The sequence below is a fragment of the Tamandua tetradactyla genome, chromosome 21, assembly GCF_023851605.1.
Source record: "Tamandua tetradactyla isolate mTamTet1 chromosome 21, mTamTet1.pri, whole genome shotgun sequence".
NCBI lineage: Eukaryota > Metazoa > Chordata > Mammalia > Pilosa > Myrmecophagidae > Tamandua > Tamandua tetradactyla.
Genome location: NC_135347.1, coordinates 7,299,836 through 7,327,180, shown reverse-complemented (window position 1 = coordinate 7,327,180; position 27,345 = coordinate 7,299,836). Strand labels below are relative to the sequence as shown.

Here is a 27,345-nt window from a genome sequence, read left to right as displayed (position 1 = left end):
CCTATTTTTGGCTAGAGAAAATTGAGGCATGGTGTAACTGCCAGATGCATTATGAATATATATGATTCTGCATGCCTCTCTGAGATTATTTTCTTCTTGCTAGTCATACCCATTTTGATTATAGCTCTTTCTCCCTCCTAGCACTTCCAAAGATTTTAAGAAGGGAGAATACAAGATTCATCTCTTTAAATAGATTTAAGACTCATAGAAACTTAGTTAATAATAATTATCTCACACTTCCAGAAAAATAAATGCCTTCTTGGCTCTTGGACCCGGATTGCAACTGAATTTCAGGACCTCACATTCCCTTTCCTCAGAAAAGATGGAGCTGTCAGCACCTCTGACAGGACCCTGCATCTAATAATCGGCTGACCTTGTGGCATGCAGTGAATTTACAATGTACAGTGAGTGGGGAAGGAACCAGCATCCCTGTGATATAGTGCTATGTCAAATAAAATGGAGGAATTGCTGCTCAGTCAGGATTTCAGGAAGATTTTAATCCTTGCAAGGCCAGAGTTGAGGTTTATCTGACAAGGAGATGTGAAATCTCCTACAGGGATGCAGCTGCCCAGAGCTCAACAAGAACAAACTGAAAAAGAGAATAAAGACCTATTAATGTGAGATATGCAATAGTGAGTTTAACAGGTTAATCCAATTGGAGTTGGTCTGGGGTGGTTCCCTTGCTGATATACTTTGCTGAAATGTTTCCTTCTTCTTTTTTAACCTACTCTTCCTTACAGATCTTTAAAGATAAGCTCAAATACAACTGCCTAAGTGTTTTCCCTGATAACACTGACACCATTCTTTCCCTCCTGAACTTTTTCCAACTATTGTCTATTCCCTAATTAAAAACATGTATTTTATGTATTCTTATCTGTTGATAAGTTACTCATTTTAATGTCAATACAGAACACACACAAATAACTTAATATATACACATTTTGTCACACCAATGGAAATATCTGCCTCTTACGGACAGTACCTATGGCTATTTTGGTCTTAATAATTCTGAATGCAATGAGACACTATCATCCAAAACTCAGTAAAATTGTATACTGTAGGATATATTTAGAGGCAGAAGCGATTTCTCAATTCTAAAAGAAGTATTAGTTTAAGTAATATATTCCTTGTGAACTTGAAATAAAACTTACTGGAATTTATGTTTTTTCACCAGGTTTGAAGGTGAAAAATAAAATAAAAGGTGAAAAATACAAGGAAAGAAGGAACTAGAAATTAGAAACACTGTTAGCACGATACCGTGTTAGGTGGATGGAAACGTCCTCTTTCCCTTCTATACCAACTGTGTAAGGGCCAAAACCAAGAGCCTATTCTTTCTCTTGAGGTGGTAGGCAAATATTCTCTTAAGGTGGTAGACAAATATTTTAAAGGCCTCTCTGAACAAAGTCTTATAAACAAAGTTATCTTATAAACACAAGGCATATCTTGGGGTGGAGAGTTAAAATGGACACAGTGCACAGTAAACATATCTTTACTGAATGCCATGAATTGAATTTGTTGCAAAACTTTATTGTCCAGGGTAAAAGGGAAGGCCAGGAGATAATCCAATTATTTCCTTAATTTTAACAAGATCACAAATTTAGTGACCTGATTCTAGTTTCTAACAGAGAAAATATACCATTTTAGGTATATTTTCCGCAAGTAAATTGCAGTTTTGGTTGTTTTAATTTTCCCTGAGTATAATTTGTGTTTCTAATTAACTTTGTCGCTACCGTGGATTTAAGTTTATCATGGAAATCCCCAGTTATCTTTTCTTACTTTAAAAATTATACATGGTTTAGCACTCTTTTTCTTTCTTTCAGCCCCAAAATACCAAGGGATCTGGATTCCTATAAATGCTAGAAGCAAGTGCACATTAAATATTACTTTTCTACTAAAATATATCATTTGGTCCTTTGTGTTATCTCTCATCTCCTTTGCACCCTCTAGTGAGGAAGCTAAATCCTCAACTACAGAGCCTCTGAGTAATGAGAGTTGATTGTGTTCATTACTGTGGTGTTCTGACATACACATGTGAAAAGGTTCAGTCATTTTCCTTGCAGGGTAAATTTTCACAAGGCAGTTGATTATCATGTGATTTTTGAGGTGGTCAGGTGGAGAATTTGCCTTAAGCAGACTGCTTCCTCTTTCTTAATTCAAAATGGATTAATCACTTTATTTATCCTAACATAAGGAAATAAAACATAGGAATCATGTAAGAAACTTGTGCTAAAGTTCTGATGGCATAAAGAAAAGAATTACATTACCCTAGGTGAAATTGAAGTCAGATTTGCTCAGAGATTGTTAGGTTTTATATACCTATACATGCAAAACTATAAAGAATAACTTTGTTATTAAACTTTTTGCAAGAGAAAGTAACAACTCTTTTGTTACTGTCAGTCATGAATTTATGCTTCTTAGATGTCTTTTCAATGGGAAAAATACACAAAACATGAAATTTTAGAAATATGATAATTAAATCTATTATTAGATCTATTATTAGATGGATAATGCCTTGCATGGGGTTCAATAAATAGAAGGCTCAATAAATGTTTCTTCCAATATACCTTTCTTCTCCAATGTATGCAGAATGTAAATAGAAAGAAGGAAAAAAAAAACTCGAAGAAGAAAATAATAGTATGAATTTGAGGAGTCCTTTGAATAAAAATGAGGAATATGGAACATCAATAGAAAGTCTGGCTACAGCTCTGTGGTTAAATGTGAAAGATCAGGGGGTTATTTATGTGGTGAGATGTTTCTGAGGAAGCAGTGAGCTATATGGTAATTGACATATAACTAGGGAAATTTTATCTAAATGTATATTATATTTACATCTAGATAATTCCCTCATAGTTTAGGCATTTTCAGTTCAAAATATTCTGACTGTAAACATAATCAATACTGTAGGATATTATTACCACAGCACATTTCTTCTCAGGAGCTAAAATGGCCTTATAGAAAGAAACTGTCACAATCATTCTCTCAGGGAAGAAATCAATGGAAAAAGAGAGCAGCGCTGGGATTAGGGTGAGTGCTGGTTTGAAAGGATGTATGTTCTCTAAAAAAGCCATATTTTAATCAAAATCCATTCCATAAAGGCAGACTAATCCCTATTCAATACTGTATGTTTGTGTGTAATGAGATCATCTCCCTGGAGTTGTGATTTAATTAAGAGTTGTTAAACTGGATTAGGTGATGACATGTCTCCACCCATTTGGGTGGATCTTGATTAGTGTCTGGAGTCCTATAAAAGAGGAAACCTTTTGGAGAATGGGAGATTCAGAGAGAGCAGAGCAGAACGACATAACCACGAGAAGCAGAGTCCACCAGCCAGCGACATTTGGAGATGAAGAAGGAAAATGTCTCCCGGGAAGCTTCATGAAACAGGAAGCCAGGAGAAGTTAGCAGATGATGCCATGCTCGCCATGTGCCCTTCCAGATGAGAGAGAAACTCTGACTGTGTTTGCTATGTACCTTCCACTTGAGAGAGAAACCCTGAACCAAGGTATCTTGAACCAAGATATCTTTCCATGGATGCCTTAGATTGGACATATCTATAGATTTGCTTTAATTGGAACATTTTCTCAGCCTTAGAACTGTAAGCTAGCAATTTATTAAATTCCCCTTTTTAAAAGTCATTCTGTTTCTGGTATATTGCATTCTGGCAGCTAGCAAACTAGAACAGGGTGAGACAACAAGGCTCCTCAGGCCCCAAATTCAAGGATGCATGCATTTTTATAGTCTTGCAAGTACAAATCTTCTTAATTTGTATATGCCTAAGGTGCCTCTTTAGCCTTCCTTTAGTTCTGGCCCTGAAAGAGAGGTATGGAGATAAAAATCTTATTCCATATGAGGTGAGCCAAAAGAGTAACTAAAAGATTAAAAACCAAAGTCATCCACTTTCATTTAGCATATTAACATTGACATGCCACATGCCAAATATCTACAAGTCCCATTCAATTGTAAATTAAGATAATTTCTAGAAAATATAACTGGCCTGAGATGTTGGTCCTAGAACATTTACCCTATCTAGCCTAATGACTCAACTAAATTAGCACTAAGACAAGATAAAAGAAATATGAACCTTCTGACTTCACTAAACCAAAACCATTACGATAATTTTAACTAGAATTACCATAATGCCCACACTATTTCAACCCTGTGAATCTCTACAGAATGCGGGTAGAAGCTCACTTTCTAAGGGCAAATCCCAGGGATGGAATAGACTAAGAATACTAATGGCAAATTTATCGATATAATTTGTGTTAATTTTACCAAAATCTCCTATACCCTCTGGGCCTCAGCCACTTCATTTCTAATTAAAGCATTGAGCAATAATCTCAGATGCATTCTGACTTGAAAGCATTTTGATCTCATGGTTCTTCTTTGTGATTCTTGTCATATGACTGATAAAGCTCCTTTCCCTCAAACTCTCCTTTGGGAAGATACTGTTTATCCAAAGTTGCAACTATAGGGTTAGCTAATGGGCCTTCCAAAGCCATGCCTATGCTAGTATCTCATAGCCCCAGCAATTTTAATTCAAATGTATGCCATCTCTACAATAATCTTTGGCAAGACAAATAATGGAGATGCTGATGTTTCATTGTACTGCTCTATTAATGAAAGGTTTTGAGATATGAGGTATTTGAGAGAAAGGAAAGTAGACAAAATGATTTTAAGTGAGTGTGCTTTATTGGCTGCACTCCCAGGCAGAGCTCACTGAACCCAAGATGGAGTGAGGTGAGTCTGCGCATGGGCTTTGGTGAGTGCAATTTTTAAGGGCAGAGTTTAGGTGATGACATGAAAGGGGCAGCACATTAAACAAAAGGTTATTATGCTAGTGGGTTGAGCAGCAGGTTGTAAAGACCTTGGTTGTAGGATTCACCTCCTGTCCAAAGTAACTTCATGTGCCCAGCCATAGAGCCCTCCCTTATTCCCCTGACGTAACAATTAATCCTTGCTTTGCATGATAGAATTGCTAAATTAAGCTTAGTTTACATTGATTTTTGAATTTAATATTGTTTTCCTGCTTATCCTTTATAATATCCAAATCACTGTTGGAAACATCAGTGAAGATACTGCTAAATACATAAAGTGCTACCTCTTTCAGAAAAGCTTTTCCAAAAATGCAGTCCTATTTTAGAAATAGTATAGTCTCAGCACCACTTAACCTTTGCTCCCACACCTCCAATAAATTCTCCTTAAATTGAAAAGGTGTTTTACAACAGCTGAAAATTGTTAGCCAATTTTCCATGTTAAGCCACCTCAATTTTGCAGTTTTAGCTGAGTCATTGACCCAGTGACTAATGCTAAGAAACATTAGCAACTGCCAAAAAAAAAACCTTCCTTCATGTAGTAAAATCCTTAGAATCCATGATCATAAATAAAGTGCTAAATTTCCAGGAATTTCAAAATGTTTATAAGAGGGAGAAATATTAGTAAACTGAGATAGCATGCCTGTTGGATGCATACTGTTAAAAGGTAAGATAGGTTGTGGATAGATCAGATGTTTCCTAGTCATCTACCATGAACATTCATTTGTGTGTGGGCATAATTTGAACACTCAACTCCATAAAGTATATGGATCCTCCATGGCCCACTAGAGTAGACAGCATAGCTTTCAATAGGGTGTGTAGAAACGTCTAACAAAGGGACAGGCAAACTGTGATGTGGAGTCCAAATCCCTCCAACTCACTGTCTATTTTGTAAATAAAGTTTTATTGGAATATAACCACACTCAATCATTTACTGTTGTCAATGGCTGTGTTCCCATTACAATGGCAGAGTTAACTAGTTGAGACAAACTGTATAGCCTGCAAGGGTGGAAATATTTATCATCTGGCACTCTATAGAAAATTTACTGATTCCTGATATAACACATTAATTCATATTACTTTGGTTGTGGTCCATAGGAATTGCAAAAGTTATTTGGACTGTTAGAAATTTGTAAAGGGTCCCTCCTAACTCAACAGAAATATTCTAGTTCTCTTCTCTGCTTCCTAATTATTTTACTTTTTAAAATTAAGATTCAGTTTGTAGACTATTTTAACTACACACCTTATGATTATGAACTTAATAAAAAAGAAATAGGATCATTAAATAAAAAAAGAGATAATAGCTATTGGTTTCTATGGATGCAGCTAAGTGAGAGATATACCTACCTAAACTAATACAAACTTGACCTTACATTTATTACAGACTGTGTTACAATGAATTCATTTTCTTCTTTAGAATGACAGGAGATAAACTGAATAAGTCCCCTCTTTAAAAGACCAAGATCTTGAGATTAGGTTGGTTTATAAGAATTGTAAACATCATATGACTAATTTGTGGCTGAACGGGGTAGTTTCCACTTATTTATTCATTAATCAACAATTTATCCCTTTAGCATTATCTATTAATAACCTGGAATTGTCTGCTTTGAAATATGCATACAATGTCAGAGATGTTTCTCTTCATTAAACTTCCCTACTGACAAAACTCTTGCTTTCCCCTAGCACCTGTGGGTGATTCATGTGGGGATCAAATGACGTTATTGTCCTTAGTCAAACCAATGTCCATCTCATATAATGCACAAAAAGCAAAGCACTGCTTAAGTAATGTTTTCCAGACCTAGTCCATGCAATTAGAAAGACCTCAGTCTAGTCCTGGCCCTATTTCTCAGCCAGTTAGCTAAACAGTCACCAGTTTAAGGTGAAAAACCTCTTTGTTATCAGTTGACTTTGAACAGAGGGAAAGAGACTTTGGCGATTTTACCAGTCAATAGCATCTAATGTTGTCACTGATAACACTTATGCAAGAGAGAATGTTCCCTCTTTCTGCATTTCCTTCCTCTCTTTCTGCCTCCCTTGATCTTCATATTCCATTAGCATTGCTTTAATCAACACCACACACACAGACCTGGTATTGCCCCCATATTCAAGGATATATAAAATGGTGGCCTCTGCTTTTAGACTGTGCTACCAGCCCATCACAAAATAATTACATAGTTGGCATACGTGGTAAAAGTCCAAGGGATAAAAATAATTTGTGACTAAACACAGACCCCATTTCTTTCCTCCTTCATTAACAAGCAGCAAAAGAAATTATGATGTTAATTTAAATGTTACTATCATGGCTTTATGCAACACTTCTGAAGTCTTCTAGGTCATGGCTTAGTTAATCTGTAAAATATTGTATGTCTAGCTTTATTGTCATGAATGACAAGACAGAGGATTTGGGACAATTTCTGCTCTGAGGAGCACATAAACAATAGTGACCCATAGGTTAGTTACCCACTATGTAATTTGTGTATTGTCTGCAATCTCTGTTATCATGCACATATTTTCAAACCAGAAAGATGCTTCTTGTAAATATACATGACAGATTGTTCATACTGTGCTAAGTCAGCACAGTGCTTTGCCCTCCAGTTCTTTGCAATACTTCCACAAAGAGAATTCTTCCAAGCACAATATTAATTTCTGACCTTTTGGTGAATTCACCTCATGTGGACATTTTCCAGTCTTTAATGTTCTGATTGCTTTTTGCTGCCTAATGATGGAAGGAAAACATAGTCACTAAAGTATTCATTAAAGCAGAATGTTTACTATTCCTCAGCAACATAATTTTTTTTAAGAAAAGAGCTGTCAGTTTTTTTTTTTCTAGGACTATCCCAATCTTAGCACTGAAAGTCCTGTGTCCTGCAAACCTCTCAATACTGGGCAAACTGGGACACTGAGTTTGCAATGAGGTTTAATAGATTTGTATTCCTCCTTTGGTTTTTCTCTAAGATTATTTGTCTACCATGTCATTAGAATCATAGGCATCTGCAAATGGTCAGCATGTTCTTTATTAAGCTGATGAAACTGCAGAAGATAAATATGAGGAGGGGTGGAGAGAGAAAGAGAGGAAAAAAGAGGAAGAAAGGGGAATAAAGATAAAGAGAGTCTTCATTGTACCTGTTATCCCAGGGAAAGTATAATGCTTAATGTATTTATTTATAAATAACAAAGTATATTTATACAGCCATTGTGGGTGTTTTTTATTTTGAATATCTACAAATGGCTAAATTTAAATTATTTTCAATTTCATGTTTCCTCCAGCAAATGCAAGGATTTGTAAGTATTATATGAAGGATACCAATGTGTTTAGAACAAAGAGAAATGCTTCAAGGCAAAAGCAACTCAGCATATTCTGCAAAAAAGAAAACTGAAAGTTTTAGCAGAACAAATCATTGAACAATCCTGTACAAGTGAAAAGTGTTTGAATTATTGCTTCTGTGAGTACTAACATTTTTATTAACTTCCAAATACATGATAATGATGTTTTAGGAAAATTACCATAGGGGAGAAGTTATTCCCTGAGCCCAGCTTCTTTGACTATCAAGGTAATAAAAATTTCCTGCCCATGACAGCATTTCGCTGGCCCAGTGTTCTTTCACCTTCAACTTGACAGACTCAAGGACAGAGTTACAGAGACTGAAGTTTGAAATTCTTCAGTTGATGCTGTAGCAAAAGTGTGTTTGCAATTTATGTTCTCATACATATAAAAGGAAAAAAAGAACAAAAAGCATGTTTTCACTATATATCAAACAATTTCCTCCTTTTCATAATTTTACACAAATAAGAAAAACAATTCAGATGTCTGAGTTAAAAAGTGCTTAATATTATTTATTCAAATGCATATTACTTTATGGGGAAAATAATTGCTTATTCATAGTCACATAATTAGATATAGAGTTAAGATTTAGAGTATACATTCTTTTCTAATCTTCCCCTTGAATTATTGATCACCACAGACAACATAACATCACTTTTCTATGTCTTTTGTTATTTGACAAATTTATGAAAGCAGTGGATAATATTGTCAACAATTAAATACATGGAGATGATTTCCTTTGTTTATGTCTCATCATGGCAAGGGCATCCAGCCCCCTATTCAACTTGGCCTTTCCTTTATTTACTAGTTCTTAAATTCTGAGTGTATCAGAAATATCTAGGATAGTTGAACATAGAGATGTTTTGGCCCAACTCTGGAAATTCTGCATCAATAAAGCCCAGGTATCCTCATTGGCTCTCAGCAAACCCATCCTAATTAAACAATTCTGCATAACTAATTAAATGATGCAAAATAACATTTTTTTCTTCTGATTATAAAAAGTAGAGCATTTTCTATGAAGGAGATGCTTTTCATTTTGAATAAGGAAAACATATCACCTGCCCTTTAGAGCTCCCTAATCACAGGAAGGTCTATTCCTTCACTGGTTGCCTTTGACTTTGAAATGTGCACATTGATTCTGTATGCCATGAATGAGGTAGCAAAGCACTGACCCAAGCCTCCCTGTGTGACAGCTGTACCATGCTAAATAATGCCTGAAAACCATGCCAAATGAATAACAATTAGCACCTGAGAACCCTGTGCTAGGTGTGTGTGTGGGAGGGGGGCAACCAATGTGAATGTGGTCTGGATCTACCTGGAAATGAAATCCACCGAGATCCAAAATTAGGAAATATGCATTTCCATACACCACTCAGACTAAATACTGCTCATAAATGCTCTTTTATTCAAGGCTATCTTTGATATTTTTATGCACAAAATTTTCCTGATTTGTCTTTTTAAAATTATTTTTCCTTGAGGGAACAGTGAGAAGCTGGTACAAATCAGTGAATAATTTCTACATCCTGTCCCCTTCATCAGCATGGTCATGTACCTGTATTGTTCTAGGAAAGATGCCACCTTCACTGGCAAGAGTGATACACAGAGAAGTCTCCCTTTAGTGTAGAAAACTCATTTCTGAATTTTTATTCTCTTTACTAGCAATCCTCCTTTCCCCTCACTCTTTGGCAGCTTCCTTATTTTAGTATCAGAATTATAATTGCCTCTGAAGAAAGATGTAAAAGCTCAAAAAATTACAGAAAGAAAAGCCACTGAAAAAGATGCCTGACATTTATTGCATTGAACATGGAAAGGTTATAGGGATCATCAAATATTTTTATTCCTTCTTAAGACTTCTATAACTTTCAATTTTTGTTAGGCCATTTGGTTAGATATGTAACAGTGGGGAAAGCACATAATCTTTTGTTTGTTTGTTTGTTTGTTTTTTTACATATAATCTTTTTAAAAGAGATTGGAGAGAAAGTTTGCTGCTAAAAATAATTGACAACTATAAAGCTAAAAGTAACAAAAATACAAAAGCAAATAAAGAGGCAAGAACTACTCAAATCATATCCCATGGGCAACATTGCAGAAACAAAATCTCAGGAATGTCCCTTAAGTTTTGTATGGAAAACAAACTTATAAATCTTATAATCCACTGGATTTACTTTAAATTCGAAGCTATTTTGTAATTCAGCTTTTTTTTTCCTTTTTGCACTCCAGTAAAAGTTCTTTTATGATTTGAATTATTTAGATGAATTCCAGTTTGTAAACCTTTAAGGAAAAAGATAAGAAACCATGATTCCCTTTGTGCCAGTTTGAAAAGATTTACGTGCCCTAGAAAAGCCATGTTTTTAAGCCTAATCAATTTTGTGGGAGCAATGGTTTCTTCTAATCCCTATTCAGTATTATAGGTTGGAAAGTTGATTAGGTTATCTCCATGGAGCTGTGACCCAATCAATTGCGGGTATTAAACTTGATTAGATAGAAATGTGTCCCTACCTGCTCTATCTGAGTCTTGATTAGTCTACTGGAATCCTATAAAGGAGAAGATATTTAGGAGAGAGTTCCTTTTTGAGAATGAGGAGAGAGCCACAGAACCATGACAGAAGGAGGAGAGAACCACAGAGTCCACCAGTGAGTGATTTACCTTTAGAGATGAAGAAGGAAAATGCCTTCTGGGACGCTTCATGAAGCAAGAAGCCTGGAGAGAAAGCCAACAGATGACACCATGTTCACCATGTGTGTTTCCAGCTGAGAGAGAAATGCTGAAATTCATCGGCCTTCTTGAACCAAGGTACCTTTCCCTGGATGCTTTAGATTGGACATTTCTATAGCCTTGCTTCAATTTGGACATTGCCATGGCCTTAGAACTGCAAATTAGCAACTTATTAAATTCCCCTTTTTAAAAGCTGTTCTGTTTCTAGTATATTGCATCTCAGCAGGCAGCAAACTAGAGCAGATTTTTCAATTCTGTTATAGAAATTGAACATTTTTCTGACTAAGAAGATTAACACATCATCAGTAGAACTATTGACATGATCAATGTGAAAATTTATAATTTATAAACCTATGAAATTTAATTTAAATATTTTCTAAATTTCAAGCTTCTTATTCAACATGCAGAGTCTAACTGGCATCTCAATAGACATTTAATGAATACGAACAGGTTAATTGATAAACATTAATTCCTAACATAATGGTTTTTTATTTTTTGCATGGGCAGGCACTGGTAATCGAACCCAAGTCTCTGGCATGGCAGGTGAGAATTTTGCCACTTAGCCATTGTCGCACTGTCCCTAACATAATATTTTTAATGACACTCCTTATGGAATAATAGACTTCATTATATGCTTAATAATATGCAAAAAAGAAACTTCCTAAATTAGTACATTACCTAGAGAAAGGAGCTACACTTGGGTAAATTTTCCATAAAAGCACATTTTCTTAAGTAGAACTACCCACCTCCCCATTGGCTTTTTATATAACTGTGAAAAAAAAACTTAGGAAGATTTTTCACATGTGAATGAAATAAAATGTCTTGTGGGGGATAAATCATTTGAAATTAAATTTAATAAGCAAATGATAAAATTTATGGTAGAAAAAGTGCTAAAATATATTTCCTTACTGCAAATATAATTCTTGTAAAGGTCTCAAAAAAGTAGTCCTTTAAATCTCCAGCCAGGACCCTTGTTTTCTGTACCGACCTACCATCTAACATTACTGATAATAGCATTTTTTTCTTCTTTGTAAACTCCCTTTTACCAAATTTTGGTAATATCCTTTAACAAGATAGGAAGTGAAGGGTTAATGTATCAAATCAGTACTTAATGATGAAGGATAAGGAAGTGGTTCTAAGAATGAGTAAGCTGTGTGTTCACTGGTGAGAAGCTAAGCCTAATAACCAATTTAAGGACTGGAATTAAGTGAATATCATTGATTCCTAGTTAGAGGCCATGCATGGGCTGGTAAAACAAAACAAAACAGAAAAAAATACAACAAAGCAAAGAAAACAAAACAAGTCCAACAATAACAATGGCAAAGTCAAAACTGAGTCATGATTTGGAACAGTTCAGGTTTTGACCCAGCCACTTAATTAAATCTCTCTTGATCTTGGGCAATCTGTATCAGTATATAGTATAAAGTTTTATTATTTGTAAAAGGAGAAGTTTGGATTGATGTTTTGTCCAGCTCTAATCTCCATACTCTTCTGACAAGTAATAATTTCAATAAGGTGTGTGAGCAGAACGAAATTCTACTAATAGAGTCTGATTAAATGCTCTCCAATATTGCTGGAGAGAAGCAAGTTGTCATGGAGTTAATGGGAATCATCTTGATGAAGCAGTGACACACAATCACCAATTTCTTGAGTTGTGCTTTGAGAGTCATTAAATAGAATCTGTGTGAAAACACATGAACCATTGGAATCCTACTGAGATTAATATTTTAGTTTTTCTAAAGAGACCTTAGAGATCAGCTATCTAAACTTGTCAACTTAAGAACTAAGAAATGGAGGCCCAGAGATGTAAAGAACTGCCTGAGGACACACAGAGTTAATTGCACAGTTATAGCTCAGATCCTGGTCATTTGGTTACTCTATTGTGACAACTCTCATATCTCCTAAATAAGGAATATCAGAAATTAAATGGTCAAATACTTTTGGTGTTCTAAATTTAACTAATATATTACGTGTAAAGTATACACAAATTGTTCAATAAACATGCAAAACTAGAACTCTGTTTGAATAATTCTACCATTTTAAAGGAACTGATTAAAATCTGTATTTTCTCTGCTCTCTCATGAATTTGCAATCAAGTGATTAAGAACAATAAGGTAAACTGAAAACCAATGAGGGCAAAGAACAAAAGAATGGGTAATCACAGAAATGAAATTTTGGAAGCTGGAAAACAAAAGAATGAATAGTAGATGACTTAGATCTAGAAAGCCAGATCTAAACTGGTCGTGGCAGAAATCCAGAAGCAAACTAATCTGTACCAAAGAATCAAAGAAAAATTAAGGAAAATACCAGAGTTTTGCTCTCTTGAGAGCTTTAACCAAGAGACACAGAATCAGGAAAGCCACAGCCCTGCTGAGTCTGTAGAAACTATATTGAAAACGGGATTGAAGGAAATTCTCATGGGAGATGTCACATCCTTTCTATATCTGAGAACATTGGCAGCCAAAGTTCTTTGACTCTCCAATAAGGTAGCAGACAAGTGTTCTGCTTTTATCTGAGGCTGGTTGGGTTTTTCTTTCTGGAGAACCCAACCAGCCCCAGATAAAAACTTAAAGACACTGAGAATTAGATATTTGACAATAAAATGGTCTTACTTGAATTCTGAAGGCCAGCAATCCACAAGCTACATCTATGCACAGACGTTTTCAATAACCTTTTATAGTGTCTCATGAACTTTTCAAATTAAAAAAAAAAATACTGTCTAGATAAAAGGAAGTTGGAGACAAATATACAACAACAATCAAAGAAAAGTTTTAAAACTGGCTTAATAGATTCAGAAAGATAATACCTATGCAATTGAATAGTACTGGGTGCATGGGTGATTCCCTGATAGAATGCTCACTTTTTGTGTAGAAGACCTGGGTTCGACTCCTGGACCATGCACCCCACCGAAAAAAAAATTAACTACTACTAAGGCTTTAAGAACATCAGATTATGAAAAGAAACTTTGAAAAGTTAAAAATATTGTGTCCAAAATTAAAATTTCCGTAAAGTATGTGGAAGATAAAGTTGAGGAAATCTCTAATTCCTTCCTTCATTTGTTTGTTCAGCACTTCTTAATGAACTCCTACTCTGTGTCAGACGCTAGAGTATAACAGCAAAGAAAAAAGATGCAAATTCCTTATAAGGAGTTTTTATTCTAGTAAGAAACGCATCATCAAAGTAAATAGGTAAAATAGGATACAATGCAACATTAAGTTCTAAAGAGAAAAAAAAATGAAAGGGACATAGGAATTTTGGTGAGAAGATTGAAGCTGTAGATAGAAGAGTCAGGGATGGTTCTTGTGACTTTTAAGGAAAGCCCCGATGGGAGTGGTGCAGTTAGAGATGTTGACATCTGAGGGAAGGGCATATTAGGAAGAAAGAATAGCCAATTCTCTCAAATGAGAACATGCCTGTCCTGGTCCAGGAACACCAAGAGGCCCATGTCCTGGAGCTGAGAGAAAGAAGAGGAGAGGAACAGGAAATCAGGTCAGCAGGATAAAGGAAAGCAAAATCATGGTGTCCCTTGTAAATCAAGGTGAGGTGGGTGCTAAGTAGAGGAGTGACCTGAGACTACCAGGAGTTAAGAGTGAAGTAAAAAATAGCTCACAAAATTGAAGACAAAACTGGAATGGCACACAAAGGAAATAGTGTGCAAAATTAAAAATTTAAATGTAAAATTTTAAATGTAGCTACCTCGCTCGCTTCAGGTCTTCCTTAAAAGTCACAATGAAGGCTTCCCTGGTTATGCTTTCTACAGTTCAATCTTCTCTTTCATTTTTTTTTTGTCCTTAGAATGTAACACTGCAAAATAAAAAAAGATTGAAAGCTCACAAAAGAAGTAGTGTGCAAAAAAGAAACACAACCAACCAAACAAACAAAAACTTAGAAAAGTGATCAGAATGAAACAGAAACAAATAGTAAAAGGATTGGAGAGAAAATTATCAACTTCCAAAAAAGGCAGAGAAAATACAACATATACAAACACCACTCCCCAAATTGAAGCAAAGTGTAAACATACCTTTCCAGAAAAATTAAAAAAAAAATTTTGCAGAAAACAAGAAAGAAAAGACATGAATGCATATATGGAAAAAATACACTACATGCTTGACAAAATTGACTTCTAATGGCCTACACTGAAATATATTCTTCAAAATTTATTGAAATCTAAAGACACAGAATTCTTTAGACCACATGGCAAAAGTTGAGTAGTTCATAAGTGGCAAAATTAGGTGGGCCTCAGATTTCTACACAATACCATTCAATACTGAACAAATACAAAACATGATTCAAGTAGTTTATTTCAGTGGCCTCCCCTTCATATATAAATGCTACAGAAAATTTTGGATATATAAGAACTCATTTTCATGAATTCTTTTTTTTTTTTTTTTTTTGCTCCAAACAGATCATGAATTCTTAAGAAAATGATTAAAGAATAAATTTCAGGCAAGCAAGACTGTCTAGAAGATCATTGCAAAAGGATTACTGTGATTTATGTAAGTGTAGACATAAGTTTAAAGCAAATGTGGTATTGGAAATACAAAATAGAATGTAAATATTTTAAGCTCTGACAATGCATGTTGATAGAATTGACAAGTTGGAAATGAAAGGTTGAAAAATTATTTGAGACAAAATAAGTTTGCCAATTAATTCATCTGTAGTTATTAAAAGTCAAATACATCATTTATAGTTGAAAAAATTTGAAAATATGTGTGTTAATATTCTATCGATATGAAGGAAATCATTATGAAAGGTAATTTTTTTAGGGTGGGAGAGGAGAAGACGCTTACTCATTTTAACATTTCTCAATTTAGAGAAATAATATGTATTGTTAAATACTGTTTAAAGATATAGGCCATTTACACAAAAATGAAAAGAATGTAAAATATGAAACTATGCTTTACCTATAAATCATCAGGATTATAAACTGAATAAGAGTCAAAAATGTAATCATGGGTAATTAGAAAGTCTTATAAAGAAAGAGCAGACTTTCCCAACCAATGTGTCACAGCATATCACTGATACCAATGGTTACAGAGGTGCTGAGATATCAATTGCATCAGGACTTGTGAATTCAGGAAGGGCTTAGTTTAGCAGCACTCCCTAAAGGGTTGTTTTCAGCCTCTTCTTTTTACCCCAATATTTGTAAAATATAATCATTTTAATATAACATAATGTAAAATGTATACATTACAACATAGTACTGCACATGTCTATAAAATAATCCTTCCACCATTTGTTAGTCACTCATTTGTATATAATTTCAGTGTCTGGAAATAAGCTTAAGAAAATTCTGTAAGTCCTAAAGAGAGTTGCAAAGAAACATATTTAGGTAGTAGAAATTTTGAGAGGAAGAAAAATTTGGTAATGGTGATGGAAATGGTTCTGATTAGATATAAAGTAAAAAAATCTGACTTACTGCGTTGTGGACAAATTACTGTAATACTTTAGGGAGATATTTATGAAGAAGAGTGATACCTGTTCTGGTGGTTTGAAGCTGTATGTACCCCAGAGAAACGTTTGAACCTAATTCATTCCTGTGCCTATTGTATGTAGGACCTTTTGACGGGTCTTAATCCCAATATGGAGTCCTTTATAAGGGAATGAAATTCAGACATTGAGAGAAAAGCCATGGAAACAAGAAGCTGAAATTCAGTGGAACCTGAAAAAGAATGAAGAGGTCAGGAGATGCCACCACATGACAAAATAAGGATCAAGAATCCCCAGCAGCCAGCCCCAGGATGCAGAAAGTATCGCCTTGATGATGCCTTGAGTGGACTTTTTCCCAGCCTCAAACCATCAGTAAATAAATTCCCATTGTTTAATCCAACCCTGTTTATGATGGAAAATTGAAACACAAGGAGGTAGGATAAACACTCACTGTTTCTGAGATTCACTTACCTGGTTAGACCTAATGTTGGATCATAAATTTATTTAAATGCTCCTTTGATCTTGCCTTGGTGAAAGCTGTTATACAATCAGCCTATTTAAAAAGAAAAAAAAAAGAAATGACACTTGATGTTCATGAACAAATTCAGGATGCTTCTTATTCAAGGATAGCAAACTTAGCATTCTACCTAGGACGTTTGACTTTCAGGACATTTGACTTTATGGCCCTTAACCATTTTCCTAAATGGCCCCAGTGATATCACTACACAGCCATCTGTGTTCTAGCCCCAAGTTATCCTTCAACCACAGCTTAATAACCTCAGACTGTGGGAGAGAGTATCCCCAAGGTCCCAGGGAGTATTTTGTCAAAGTCGAAAAGCTACAAATGAGAGGACTGGATGATATAAACTGTATGCACTAAAATCTCTGTGAAATCAAGTTTGATATTTCTTCATATTATTTTCAATGAAATAGCTATATTCCAAAATACTTATTATTAGATATGTATTAATTTTAATGAATGAAAATTAATATAATTTTATTATCTTTCCACAAATATGTAGAAAAACATTAAAATATTTTTGGGAATTGAGAGTTCTGATTATCTTTTTCACAGTAGGGGACATCACAGTAATGTAATTACATCATTTTTATTTCTAGTTGATGTTAATTAAGTGCTAAGTCCATTTTCCTCCCTAAAGTGTATGAATTTTTTAAAATTATACATTTATGTCATGGCCATATATTTTTTAAAAAGATTATCTTTCTTTAATATGCTAGACATTATTCTGTAAACAGTATTGACTACCAGCCTTTGTTAGTTTAAAGGCTTATTTAGGGATCTTACAGGAAATATGACAGAAACCTGTTACCTTGGAGTGGAGGTAAAGCATAGGACTTAATTAAGAACCAGGCAACGTGTACATAAGTTAGAATTTTATTTTGTTTCAAATATCATAATCTCAACATTATCAAATAAACAAACCAAAAAGAAGATTTATTAGATCCTGTAATCTGGAAAGACAAGAGTAAAGTTACAAATATGTAGAACAAGTAGCCAGAATCCATTAGGATTCTATTCCATAATATCTTCCCCTGTAACAGGACATGAAATAAAACTATTCTTAATGGTTTGGAATTTTGGTTAAAATCCCAATGTTGAGGACAGTGGGTGCATTCTGTAGTGAGGTCTTTACTACAACCCTTTTGACTTGCTAAAGAGATGTCCAAACTATCCCTTTGACTCTGAACTCTATTACTCACCTTCATGTAATAGAAAACAAATTAATGTTTTGTTAGAAGTCTCTTAATTGGTCCAGCTTTGGTCATGATATCACAGTGGCCTGGAAATGCATGTGTGTGTGGGAGGAACAGTGGGGGAAGTAGGAGGAAAGTCTATTTACAAAAGGAACTTGAAAAGGTACTAGGCTGTGCAAGAAGGCAAAATGGCAATTTTAATGGACAAGTGGTAGAAAATCAGAACAATGCTGAACTGTCTCAGGATTGTCCAGTAATCTACTGTTTCACTGTTTTTTTCAATATCCCTAACTATAGAGAGGGATGATCCAAATGCACAGATTGATGCTAAGTCTACATGTGGGGATCAATATCTTCAGTTTGGATAATCAGAATAATACAGGGTAATACTTCAAAGAGATCATTATGTTCACTTCTTTAAAGACATGAAGAACCAGATTCTTTACCCTGCCTCTAGACTTAGTTCCAATAACTTCTAAGTGAAAGAGCACTTCTTTAAACAAAAGTAAAATAGTTTTGGGGGATGCCAAAATGTTTAATGTAAGTGCAAACCTCTTGGGTGTATTAAACAGTTGGTGAATAAGCCAACTCAAACGAGCAATTCTCAGTGAAATAGGTGACAATCTCTGAGTGTGCTTAATTTCCTTAGACACTGTTTTCTTTTCTTTTTTTTCTTTTGGTGGGGGTCAGTATTAACAATTGGTAATTTTGCTTAAGCTTCACAAGTATAGTTTTGCTCTGGGAGTATGGTTTGCCTTGAAATAACAATACATGTAATCATGACAATTATCATTGTTTTAGTTTTAATTCCCCAAAAGCAGACCACAAAGCATGGTCTTGGACACAGCTAGTTTCTTGGAAACCTGATAAGAAGGAAGCATGAATGAGGAAGTAGAGAAAGATGGGGGAAGACAGAAAAGCCAATACAAGCTTTGATAAGTACTGGATTACCACAGAGAACATAATTGTCTCAGAATCTTTCCATAGGGAAACAAGGAATGCTGTTCCTAACTGGTTGGGTTGGAGGAGAGTTACCTCTAGTCTAAATCTAAATTGTAGGATACCTTCTCACAAACTGATGAAGCTTCTGCAGCAGTGGAGAGAGCCCTAGGCAGAAAAGCAGACTTATGAAGACACTTTCTCCTTTGATATGGAAAAGAGCATGTACGAGGATAGTCCACTACAACTTGAAGTCAGTTCAGAGGTAAACAGAGAAGATACAGAAGAATCACTAGTGCTTGCTACAGTCCATGTCTTGTACTACTCAAATCAATTCATGCTCCACATTGTATATACTTGATTATTGATATGTCAAGCCACTGGTCTGCCAAATCTATAAAAAATTGGAGGCCTAATAAAACAGAGTCCAACTGCAAAAATGATCCCCAAACAGTACTTGATATTCCTCAACTCTGTTCTATCATCTCTACTAGATTTATTTTATCCTTGGTTAGTATTTCTACTAGTCTAGGTGGTTTGTCTAGTGGAATGGGCCAGGTTTAATTTCTGATGGTAATGAGCCTCAAGTTATCTCATGTTACTACAATTGCACATTCACTGTTTCCATTGGTTGTGGGAATATCACAAGGCACTACAATAGCACCACATATATACTCTGCCCTTTCTGAAGTATCTACTAATAATCCCAGGTCCCCAGGTATTCATGATTATCAATATTGACTACATGCAAAGTAGAATAACTGTTTTCCTAGCTTCTGTTTTGGAACAAGCAGAGCTGTATTTTCTAACTATTGGAGACACCACTATATCATGTATTAAAAATGCATTTGGGCTTCTATCCAAGTCTCTCATCCTATGTTCATTCTTTAGCTTTAAGAGACTGTTCTGATACCCCTCAGGCAGCAGCTTCCAGATGATGTGGTAGGACCAGTGGATCTCCTAACCACATGCCCATTGTCACACCTGTTTTAATATAAAATTCGTTCCTAGGTTCAAGTCAATGTTATGATGGGTCACTTTTATGGTAGATATGAAGACAATCTGCTCAAATCTCCTTTCAAAGAATTTTTTTTCTTTGCTATCAAGAGTTCAACCAACAGATAGCACCCAGTTACCAGTCCCAACATCTGCCTAGAGCTCCCCATGTGACCTGATTCTAGAAAAATTTGAGGAGATTGTTGTGAAAAGTTGCTAGCATGTACATAAATGGTCTACAGAAGTTATTCAGAGGTGGGCAAGGCTAATACAGAGTAGGCAAAGTATTTGCTACAATTACATTTTCATTCCATATAAAAAGATAATTCTAAAGAATTGTGTGAACATATTTCATTTCTGCCTGTGCTGTAATTTTCCAGAGTATGTCTAAAGATAAAATAGGTAAGTTCAAATTCACAGTTGATCTATTGTTTATGCCTGACTTTATGATCAATACAATACCAGCAAGGCAAGTCTAAATAAATTATTTGAGCCAGCCCAGAACAAACTAAATGCTCTACAAAATTATTTTTGTTGCAATCCCCCCTATAATTTAACCTAATGCAGTTCTTAGATATACATTCTACTAAAATGAGTTTTGAAAAGAAGCTCTTTTTTATTAAAAGCCCATGCAGAGCAAGAAATGATGATGCAGCTTCATCTACATTATATCTACCTCTCACAACTCATATCAGAATAAGTATTATTCTTATTTTACAAATGAGGAAAGTAAAGCTTAGAGAGACCACATGGCTAATGACTGCACTGTGGGAGAACCAGTTTCATGAACAGGGTCAAAACAGGAGAGGTTTAAAAAAAAGGTATTGGCCAAAGCTACCAACAACCCACTACCATACTAGAATCATATTAATTGCCAGTGTTTGGCATTTATCAACATCTCTGTACATATTTGAACACTGAAGAAAAATCAGTCAGTACAAAACTTTTAAGAAAGATGAAATATGATACATTAATGCTGAAAGTAAACTGACTTCAAAGAATAGCTACTGACTTTCATCCCCTCCTTTTAATTTACAATAAATGAATAAAGACAAAAAAACCCATGCAAAGAAAGTAGGGCAAGATGACAGTAGGAAATTTAGTTAGTCCTCTAGGGCAGCTAGTAAATAGTTAGGAACTGTCTGGAACAACTGTTTTGAAGGCTTTGGTGACTGGATACACATTGTACTCCAGTCTGGAATGGGTGGAAGGGCCTTAATCACAGCAGGGAACTGTAAGTAGAGTCTCCCAAATTAGATATTGGTGTCCTTCCCCCACTGTCATGGCAGGTTATTTTGGAGACACTCACTTCCTTGTGGGAAAAAGAAGAAAGCTCTACTAGGAGCAAGGTAAGGGAGCTCAAGCAGGTTCCATTTTCAGGTTTAATAACATATTTGGACTGCAGAATAAAAGCTCAAGCACAGATAAACCCAGAGCAAGCAGAAAAAGAACACTGAGGTCTCTCCTGGTAGAAAGGAGGCAGGACTGATGAGGAGAAAAGCAACAATGGGTTTTGGAGTCTGCTGAGGTCCAAATACTGGAAAAGGGCTATGCCACAAGAAAAGGGGTATATAGAGCTGCATGCAAACTACAGCCTTTGATTGGTGAACCCAGAGGCTGAGAACCAGTTCTGAAAATATTTTGTTTTTTAACGTAGCAGCCCATAAAAAAAAGAAGCCTTAGATATTTCCAATTGTCAGCACTGATCCAGGCAGAGGAAGAGTTAAGGGATATCTGAAAGACAATGTAACTAGTCTGGTGAAGGAGATGATTCCTTAAGAAGCATATCTTCCCTAAGAAAAGGGGGACAGTGCCTAGCACAAGTGGCAGATATCATTCAGAAAATTCAAACCCCAGGAATTGGAAAAGAAAAACAGCTTAAGTCCACTTTCTACCTCAGCCTCTGTTTCAACCACAACCCTGGCAGGGACAGGGTCTACTGAGAATTAAAGGCACCAAGCCACTTTATGCTGATGGGGAGCTGAAGGCTGACAAACACTGCCAGCTGGGCAGAAAAGGCAGAGAGCAGAGTCAAGAGGCCCCACAAGAAAGACTGGCAATCTGGTGAGTCTCATCTTTAGGGACACTTGATACTGATTGCATCCCCTTCCTAAGACTGGGGACTGCCTTGTTTGGGAATATCTGATTGGAGTTGACCATGTCAGGGGAGATCTTCTTCAAAAAAATTAGCTCCAAATAGGCAGAGATAGAACCATATAAAGAAGAGCTAAAAAATTCTGATCAGTTAAATAGAAGCTTTTCTAGAGGTCTAGAATAAGTAGAACTGAAAGCCAAAGAACAGATAGAGAACAAATCCAACCAATAGGAGAACCCTATGGAAAATAGTGAAAATGACCTCCAGAGTCAATTAATTGAGGAAATCAGATGCTTTTAGACACCAGCAAAAATTAACAAATCATATGAAGAAAAATGAAGATATGGCTCAGTCAAAGAACAAATTAAAACTTCAAATGAGATACAGGAATTGAAACAAATAATTAAAGGGGTTTAAAAAAAAACTAAATCAAATAAAACATGATGTCACCAAATTGAAGGAAGATATGGCAAAACAGATAAAGAATTATAAAGAACACATTGAATGATAATAAAGAACACAAAGGTTTGAACAAACAAATGGAAGAACTTATAGAAATGAAAGACAAACTAGAAGTGTGTTAGTTAGATTCAGTTGTCAACTTGGCCAGGTGAGCATACCCAGTCTTGTTACTGCGAACATAAATCAATGGTACATGAACCTCATCTGTTGCCAATTACATCTGCAGTCAGCTAGGAGGCGTGTCTGCTGCAATGAGTGACATTTGACTTAATTGGCTGGTGCTTAAATGGGAGATCGCAACCGTAGCACAGCTAAGCAGCTCGGCATTCCTCATCTCAGCACTTGCAGCTCAGCCCAGGCCTTTGGAGATGCAGAAAGAAGTCACCCCGGGGAAAGTTGTTGGAACCCAGGGGCCTGGAGAGAAGACCATCAGAGACCATCTTGTGCCTTCCACATAAGAAAGAACCTCAGTGGAAGGTTAGCTGCCTTTCCTCTGAAGAACCAACAAAATAAATCCCCTTTTATTAAAAGCCAATCTGTCTCTGGTGTGTTGCATTCCAGCAGCTAGCAAACTAGAACAAGAAGAAAAGAAAAGCACAAGGGAGATTTACTATAGCAGATCTGAAGAGGCAGAAGAAAGGATTAGTGTATTAGAAGACAGAACTTCTGAAATCGTACACACAAAATAACAGGTAGGGAAAAGAATGGAAAAACATCAGTAGTTTTTCGGGGAATTTAATGACAACATGAAGGGCATGATGATATGTATTATGTGTGTACCAAGATTGGAATAGAAGAGAAAAGAGGCAGAAAGAATAATACAAGAAATAATCACTGAAAATTTGAAATTTTATCTCTTCTGAAAGAGATAAAATTATATATACAAGAAGTGCAGTGTACTCCAAACAGAATAAATCTGAATAGACTTACTCCAAGATGACTACTATTCATACTGTCAAATGTAAAAATCAAGGAGAGAATTCTGAAAGCAATCCATCACATTCAAAGGAAGGTATCTAAGACTACATGAAGATTTCACAGTAGAAACCATGGAGGCAAGAAAGTAGTGGTATGATATATTTAAGACACTGAAAGAGAAAACTGCCAACAAAGAATTCTATACCCAGCAAAACTGTCCTTCAAAATGAGGGAGAATTTTAAATACTTTCAGACTGTTATTGAGAGAGTTTGTGAACAAGAGCCCTGCTGCACAAGAAATACTTAAGGGAGAACTACAGGCAGATAAGAAGACAAGAGAGAGGGGTTTGAAGAGGAGTGTAGAAATGAAGCCTATCAGTAAGGGAAAAAGAGAGAGAAAAAAATATTTGACATAAAAAATCCAAAAGAAAAGATGTAGATGAAAGTACTGCCTTTACAGTAATAATATTACATGTTAATGGATTGAACTCCCAATCAAAAGACATAGACTGACAGAATGGATTATAAAACAGGACTCATCTATATGCTGTCTACAAGACACTCACTTTAGACCCAAGGACAAAAATAGGTTGAAAGTGAAAATTGGAAAATGCTATTTCACATAAACAACAACCAGAAAATAATGGGGCTAGCTTTACTAATATCAGATTTATTAGCCTTCAAATGTAAAACAATTAAAGAGAGACAAAGAAGGACACTATATGTTAATTAAAAGGACAATTCATCAAGAAGACATAACAAGCATAAATATTTATGTACTGAGCCAGAGAATCCTGAAAGACATGACAAATGCTGAAGAACTGAAGGGAGAGGTAGACACCTCTACAATAATAGTTGGAGCCTTCAATAAAACATTCTCATCAATGGATAGAACATCTAGACAGATCACCAATAAGGGAAAAGAGATTTTGAAAAGTGTGATAAATGAACGAGACTCAGAAATTTACAGCACATTAAACCCCACAATAGTAGAATATACATTTTTCTTAAGTGATCATGGATCTTTCTCCAGGATAAACTGCATATTGGGTTAACAAGGCAGAGCTCAATAAATTTAAAATGTTGAAAATATGCAAAACCTTCCTCAGATCACAATGCAATGAAGTTTGAAATCAATAACAGGAAGAAGGCCTGAAAATTCTCAAATATGTGGAGGATGAACAATACCCATTTATTTTTTTTTGCATGGGCAGGCACCAGGAATTGCCAGGTGTCTGGCATGGCAGGTGAGAACTCTACCTGCTGAATCACTGTGGCATGCCCAATGAAAAATACTCTTAAACAACTAGTGGGCCAGGTAAAAAATTACAAGATAAATCAGTAAATATCTTGAAGCAAATGAAAACGAAAACGTGACAGATAAAAATTTATGGGATGCAGCAAAATGGTGCTGAGAGGAAAATACATTGCCCTAAAAGCCTATATTAAAAAAAGAAATAGTAAAAAATCAAAGAATTAATTGTTTACATGGAAAAACTAGAGAAAAAAAGAGCAAATAAACCCCAAAGTAAATAGAAAGAAGGAAATAACAAATATTAGAGCAGAAATAAATGAAATTGAGAATATGAAAAATAATACAGAGAATGGAAGTTGATTCTTTGAGAAAATCAATAAAATGGATGCATCTTTAGCTAGGTGGATAAGAAAACAGGATGCAAATATATAAAGTCAGACATGGCAGAGGCTACTCTTATGCAGGCTTCAGCTAGATATTGATATTTACCATGGTTTGCCAAACCTCAGCAAAACTAATACTGCCAACCCTAATGAGCACCCAAGAGCTCTATCTCAGATTCTACAAGGTTTCCATGTACTGTGTTTACTTTCCAGAAACCTTCAACCTCCACATGTGTTCCTGGACCAGATAATCCCCGAAACCTTGAGGAGCCAGCCTCTCCAGAGCAACAACTAGTTCCATCTCCCTATCCCATACTTTCAACAGCTCATTCCATCATGAAAAACTTTGAATGGGCATAGCCCAAATACTCATAAAGACTGGGAGAAAGATCAAAGAAGAAGGTCAAGTTATAGCAGAGAAGATAGCATTTACCAAATGAGTATGACTGATGAATCATTATATTGATCTTTCTTTTAGTCTCCAGTGTCTTGGAGCAGCAAGAAATAAAAATCTAAAATTGTGAAACTACAGCCCATACCAAACTCTGAAATCTGTTCTATAACTAATTATTTTGGTGTGCTTTGAAATTTATTTCTTTTTTGTATATATATTATTTTTCATAATGAAAAAGTTAAAAAAGTTATCAAAATTTTCTGTTACTATCTTCTTAACTACATATTCTTTCCTTTTGTGATGAAAAGGCATTTCTCTGTGTTCTGAACTGATATTCTATTTAAAAATAAATTCTTTCACTATAGTAATAAAAATGGCATGTTTATATTACTTTGCTTTTATGAAGTAATAAGAAGGAAAAAATTAGAATTCAGAATTTTTTCATTATTTTTTTCAATAAACAGCATAAGAATACAAGTGAAATGGGAAAATACACATTTAAAATTTGGATTAAAAAGAAATTTACATGAGCAAAATAAAACATCTTCTTCCTAAAAATGATATTAATTTACATTAACATAATCTCTGCAAATTTTCACTTCTGTTATTTGTTTGCATATTTCATTCCAATATCCATCAAAACAGTACAAGTCATCTCATACTAAGTTAATCATTGTCTTACATTTGCTTTGCTTCCTTGTTTTTCCCATCCATCTTCCAGTATTTTCATAAAACTAAAATGAGGCCTGCACCATTATCCTCTGGAAAATATTTTAGGTTCTCTGAGGAAATAGAACTGCCAGATTTCTGTAATTATATTTTCATATGAGTTATCTCATGTGACTGTGGGGATGCACCAGTCCAAATTCCATAAGATGGGTTGCAAGCTGAGAATTCTGAGAATTCCCCTGGATGAATTCTCCAGGAGAAACTGGCTGGCTGGCTGCAAAAAAAAATGGAAGTACTCACCTTTGACTGCTGAAAGCACCACCCTTCTTTTAAAGCCTTCAATTGAATGAATGAGACTTCTGTCACTGTTAAGACAAACTCTTCAGATAATTGTAGATGTAATCATCCATAGATGCAGTCAACTTCCTGATGACATAAAAATGACATGCCTGTGATTTTATGAAGTGATAAGATGGAAAAAATTAGAATTCAGAATTTTAGCATTATTTTCTTCAATAAACAGCTTAAGAATACAAGTCAAATGAAAAAATACATATTTAAAATTTGAACAGTTGTCACAGTAACAATTAAGCCAATGCTTGCTTGTCCAAACAACTGGGTACCATATCCTAGCCGAGTTGACGCATGAACTTTACCACCATAGAATAAATAAAAGGAAGGTTTTTTTCCCTTCGTTTCTCAAAAATGCCTCTCATTTTTATGATTCAGTATCTTCTATCAAAGGAAAAGAGAAAAGGGTATTTTGGCTTAAGTGAAAAGTAACAATGGATACTTACCTGGCAGGGGAGATACCATGATCACAAAAGTGGTTTTCCCAGGGCAAGGCTTATCCATTGTTCTCCAGATGTGCTGACCCCTGTGATTTCTCCAAATGTGGGAAACTTGACTGCATAATTTGTGGTAGTGAGGGACTGTATTCATGCTCTCCCCTGAGAAAAAGAAAAGAAAAGAAAAAAAAGTAACAATGGATCAGAGATGATTCATGTTGTCCTTAGAAAAGCACTTAAATTTAATGACAGGTTATAAAGGACTACAAAGTATCTAGAAATATGAAGTGCAAACATTTACAACACAGGCAATTACTCCAAAACCACTTCTATGCTGCTATTATTCCCAACCATCAGTGGTAAATGACTTTGAACCACTCTACACAAACATATCTCTCATAAATCTGATAACAAGGACAATATTAATGATAATGATAGTAGTAATACTAAT

The 27,345-nt window shown here is 35.3% G+C and overlaps 1 protein-coding gene and 1 non-coding gene across 8 annotated transcripts in view; one reads left to right on the top strand and one right to left on the bottom strand.

Annotated features, from left to right (window-relative positions):
- LOC143665447 (uncharacterized) overlaps positions 1–27,345 on the bottom strand; it is a 66,165-nt gene that overhangs the window by 35,313 nt on the left and 3,507 nt on the right. For 3 of the 7 annotated variants that reach the window (XM_077138844.1, XM_077138846.1, XM_077138850.1), the window contains exons 2-6: positions 26,904–27,056; positions 26,407–26,555; positions 16,751–16,832; positions 16,328–16,511; positions 14,546–14,653 (exon numbers count right to left, since the gene is read on the bottom strand). The gene's annotated coding sequence lies outside the window, so the exon portion shown is untranslated. Of the gene's footprint in view, positions 1–10,780; positions 10,835–14,545; positions 14,654–16,327; positions 16,833–26,406; positions 26,556–26,903; positions 27,057–27,345 lie in introns of all 7 variants that reach the window. The other 4 variants (XM_077138851.1, XM_077138847.1, XM_077138848.1 and 1 more) reach the window with 4 other exon arrangements.
- On the top strand, positions 26,896–27,059 carry LOC143665878 (U1 spliceosomal RNA). The gene has a single exon (XR_013167273.1). It is a non-coding gene; the product is annotated as a U1 spliceosomal RNA (small nuclear RNA).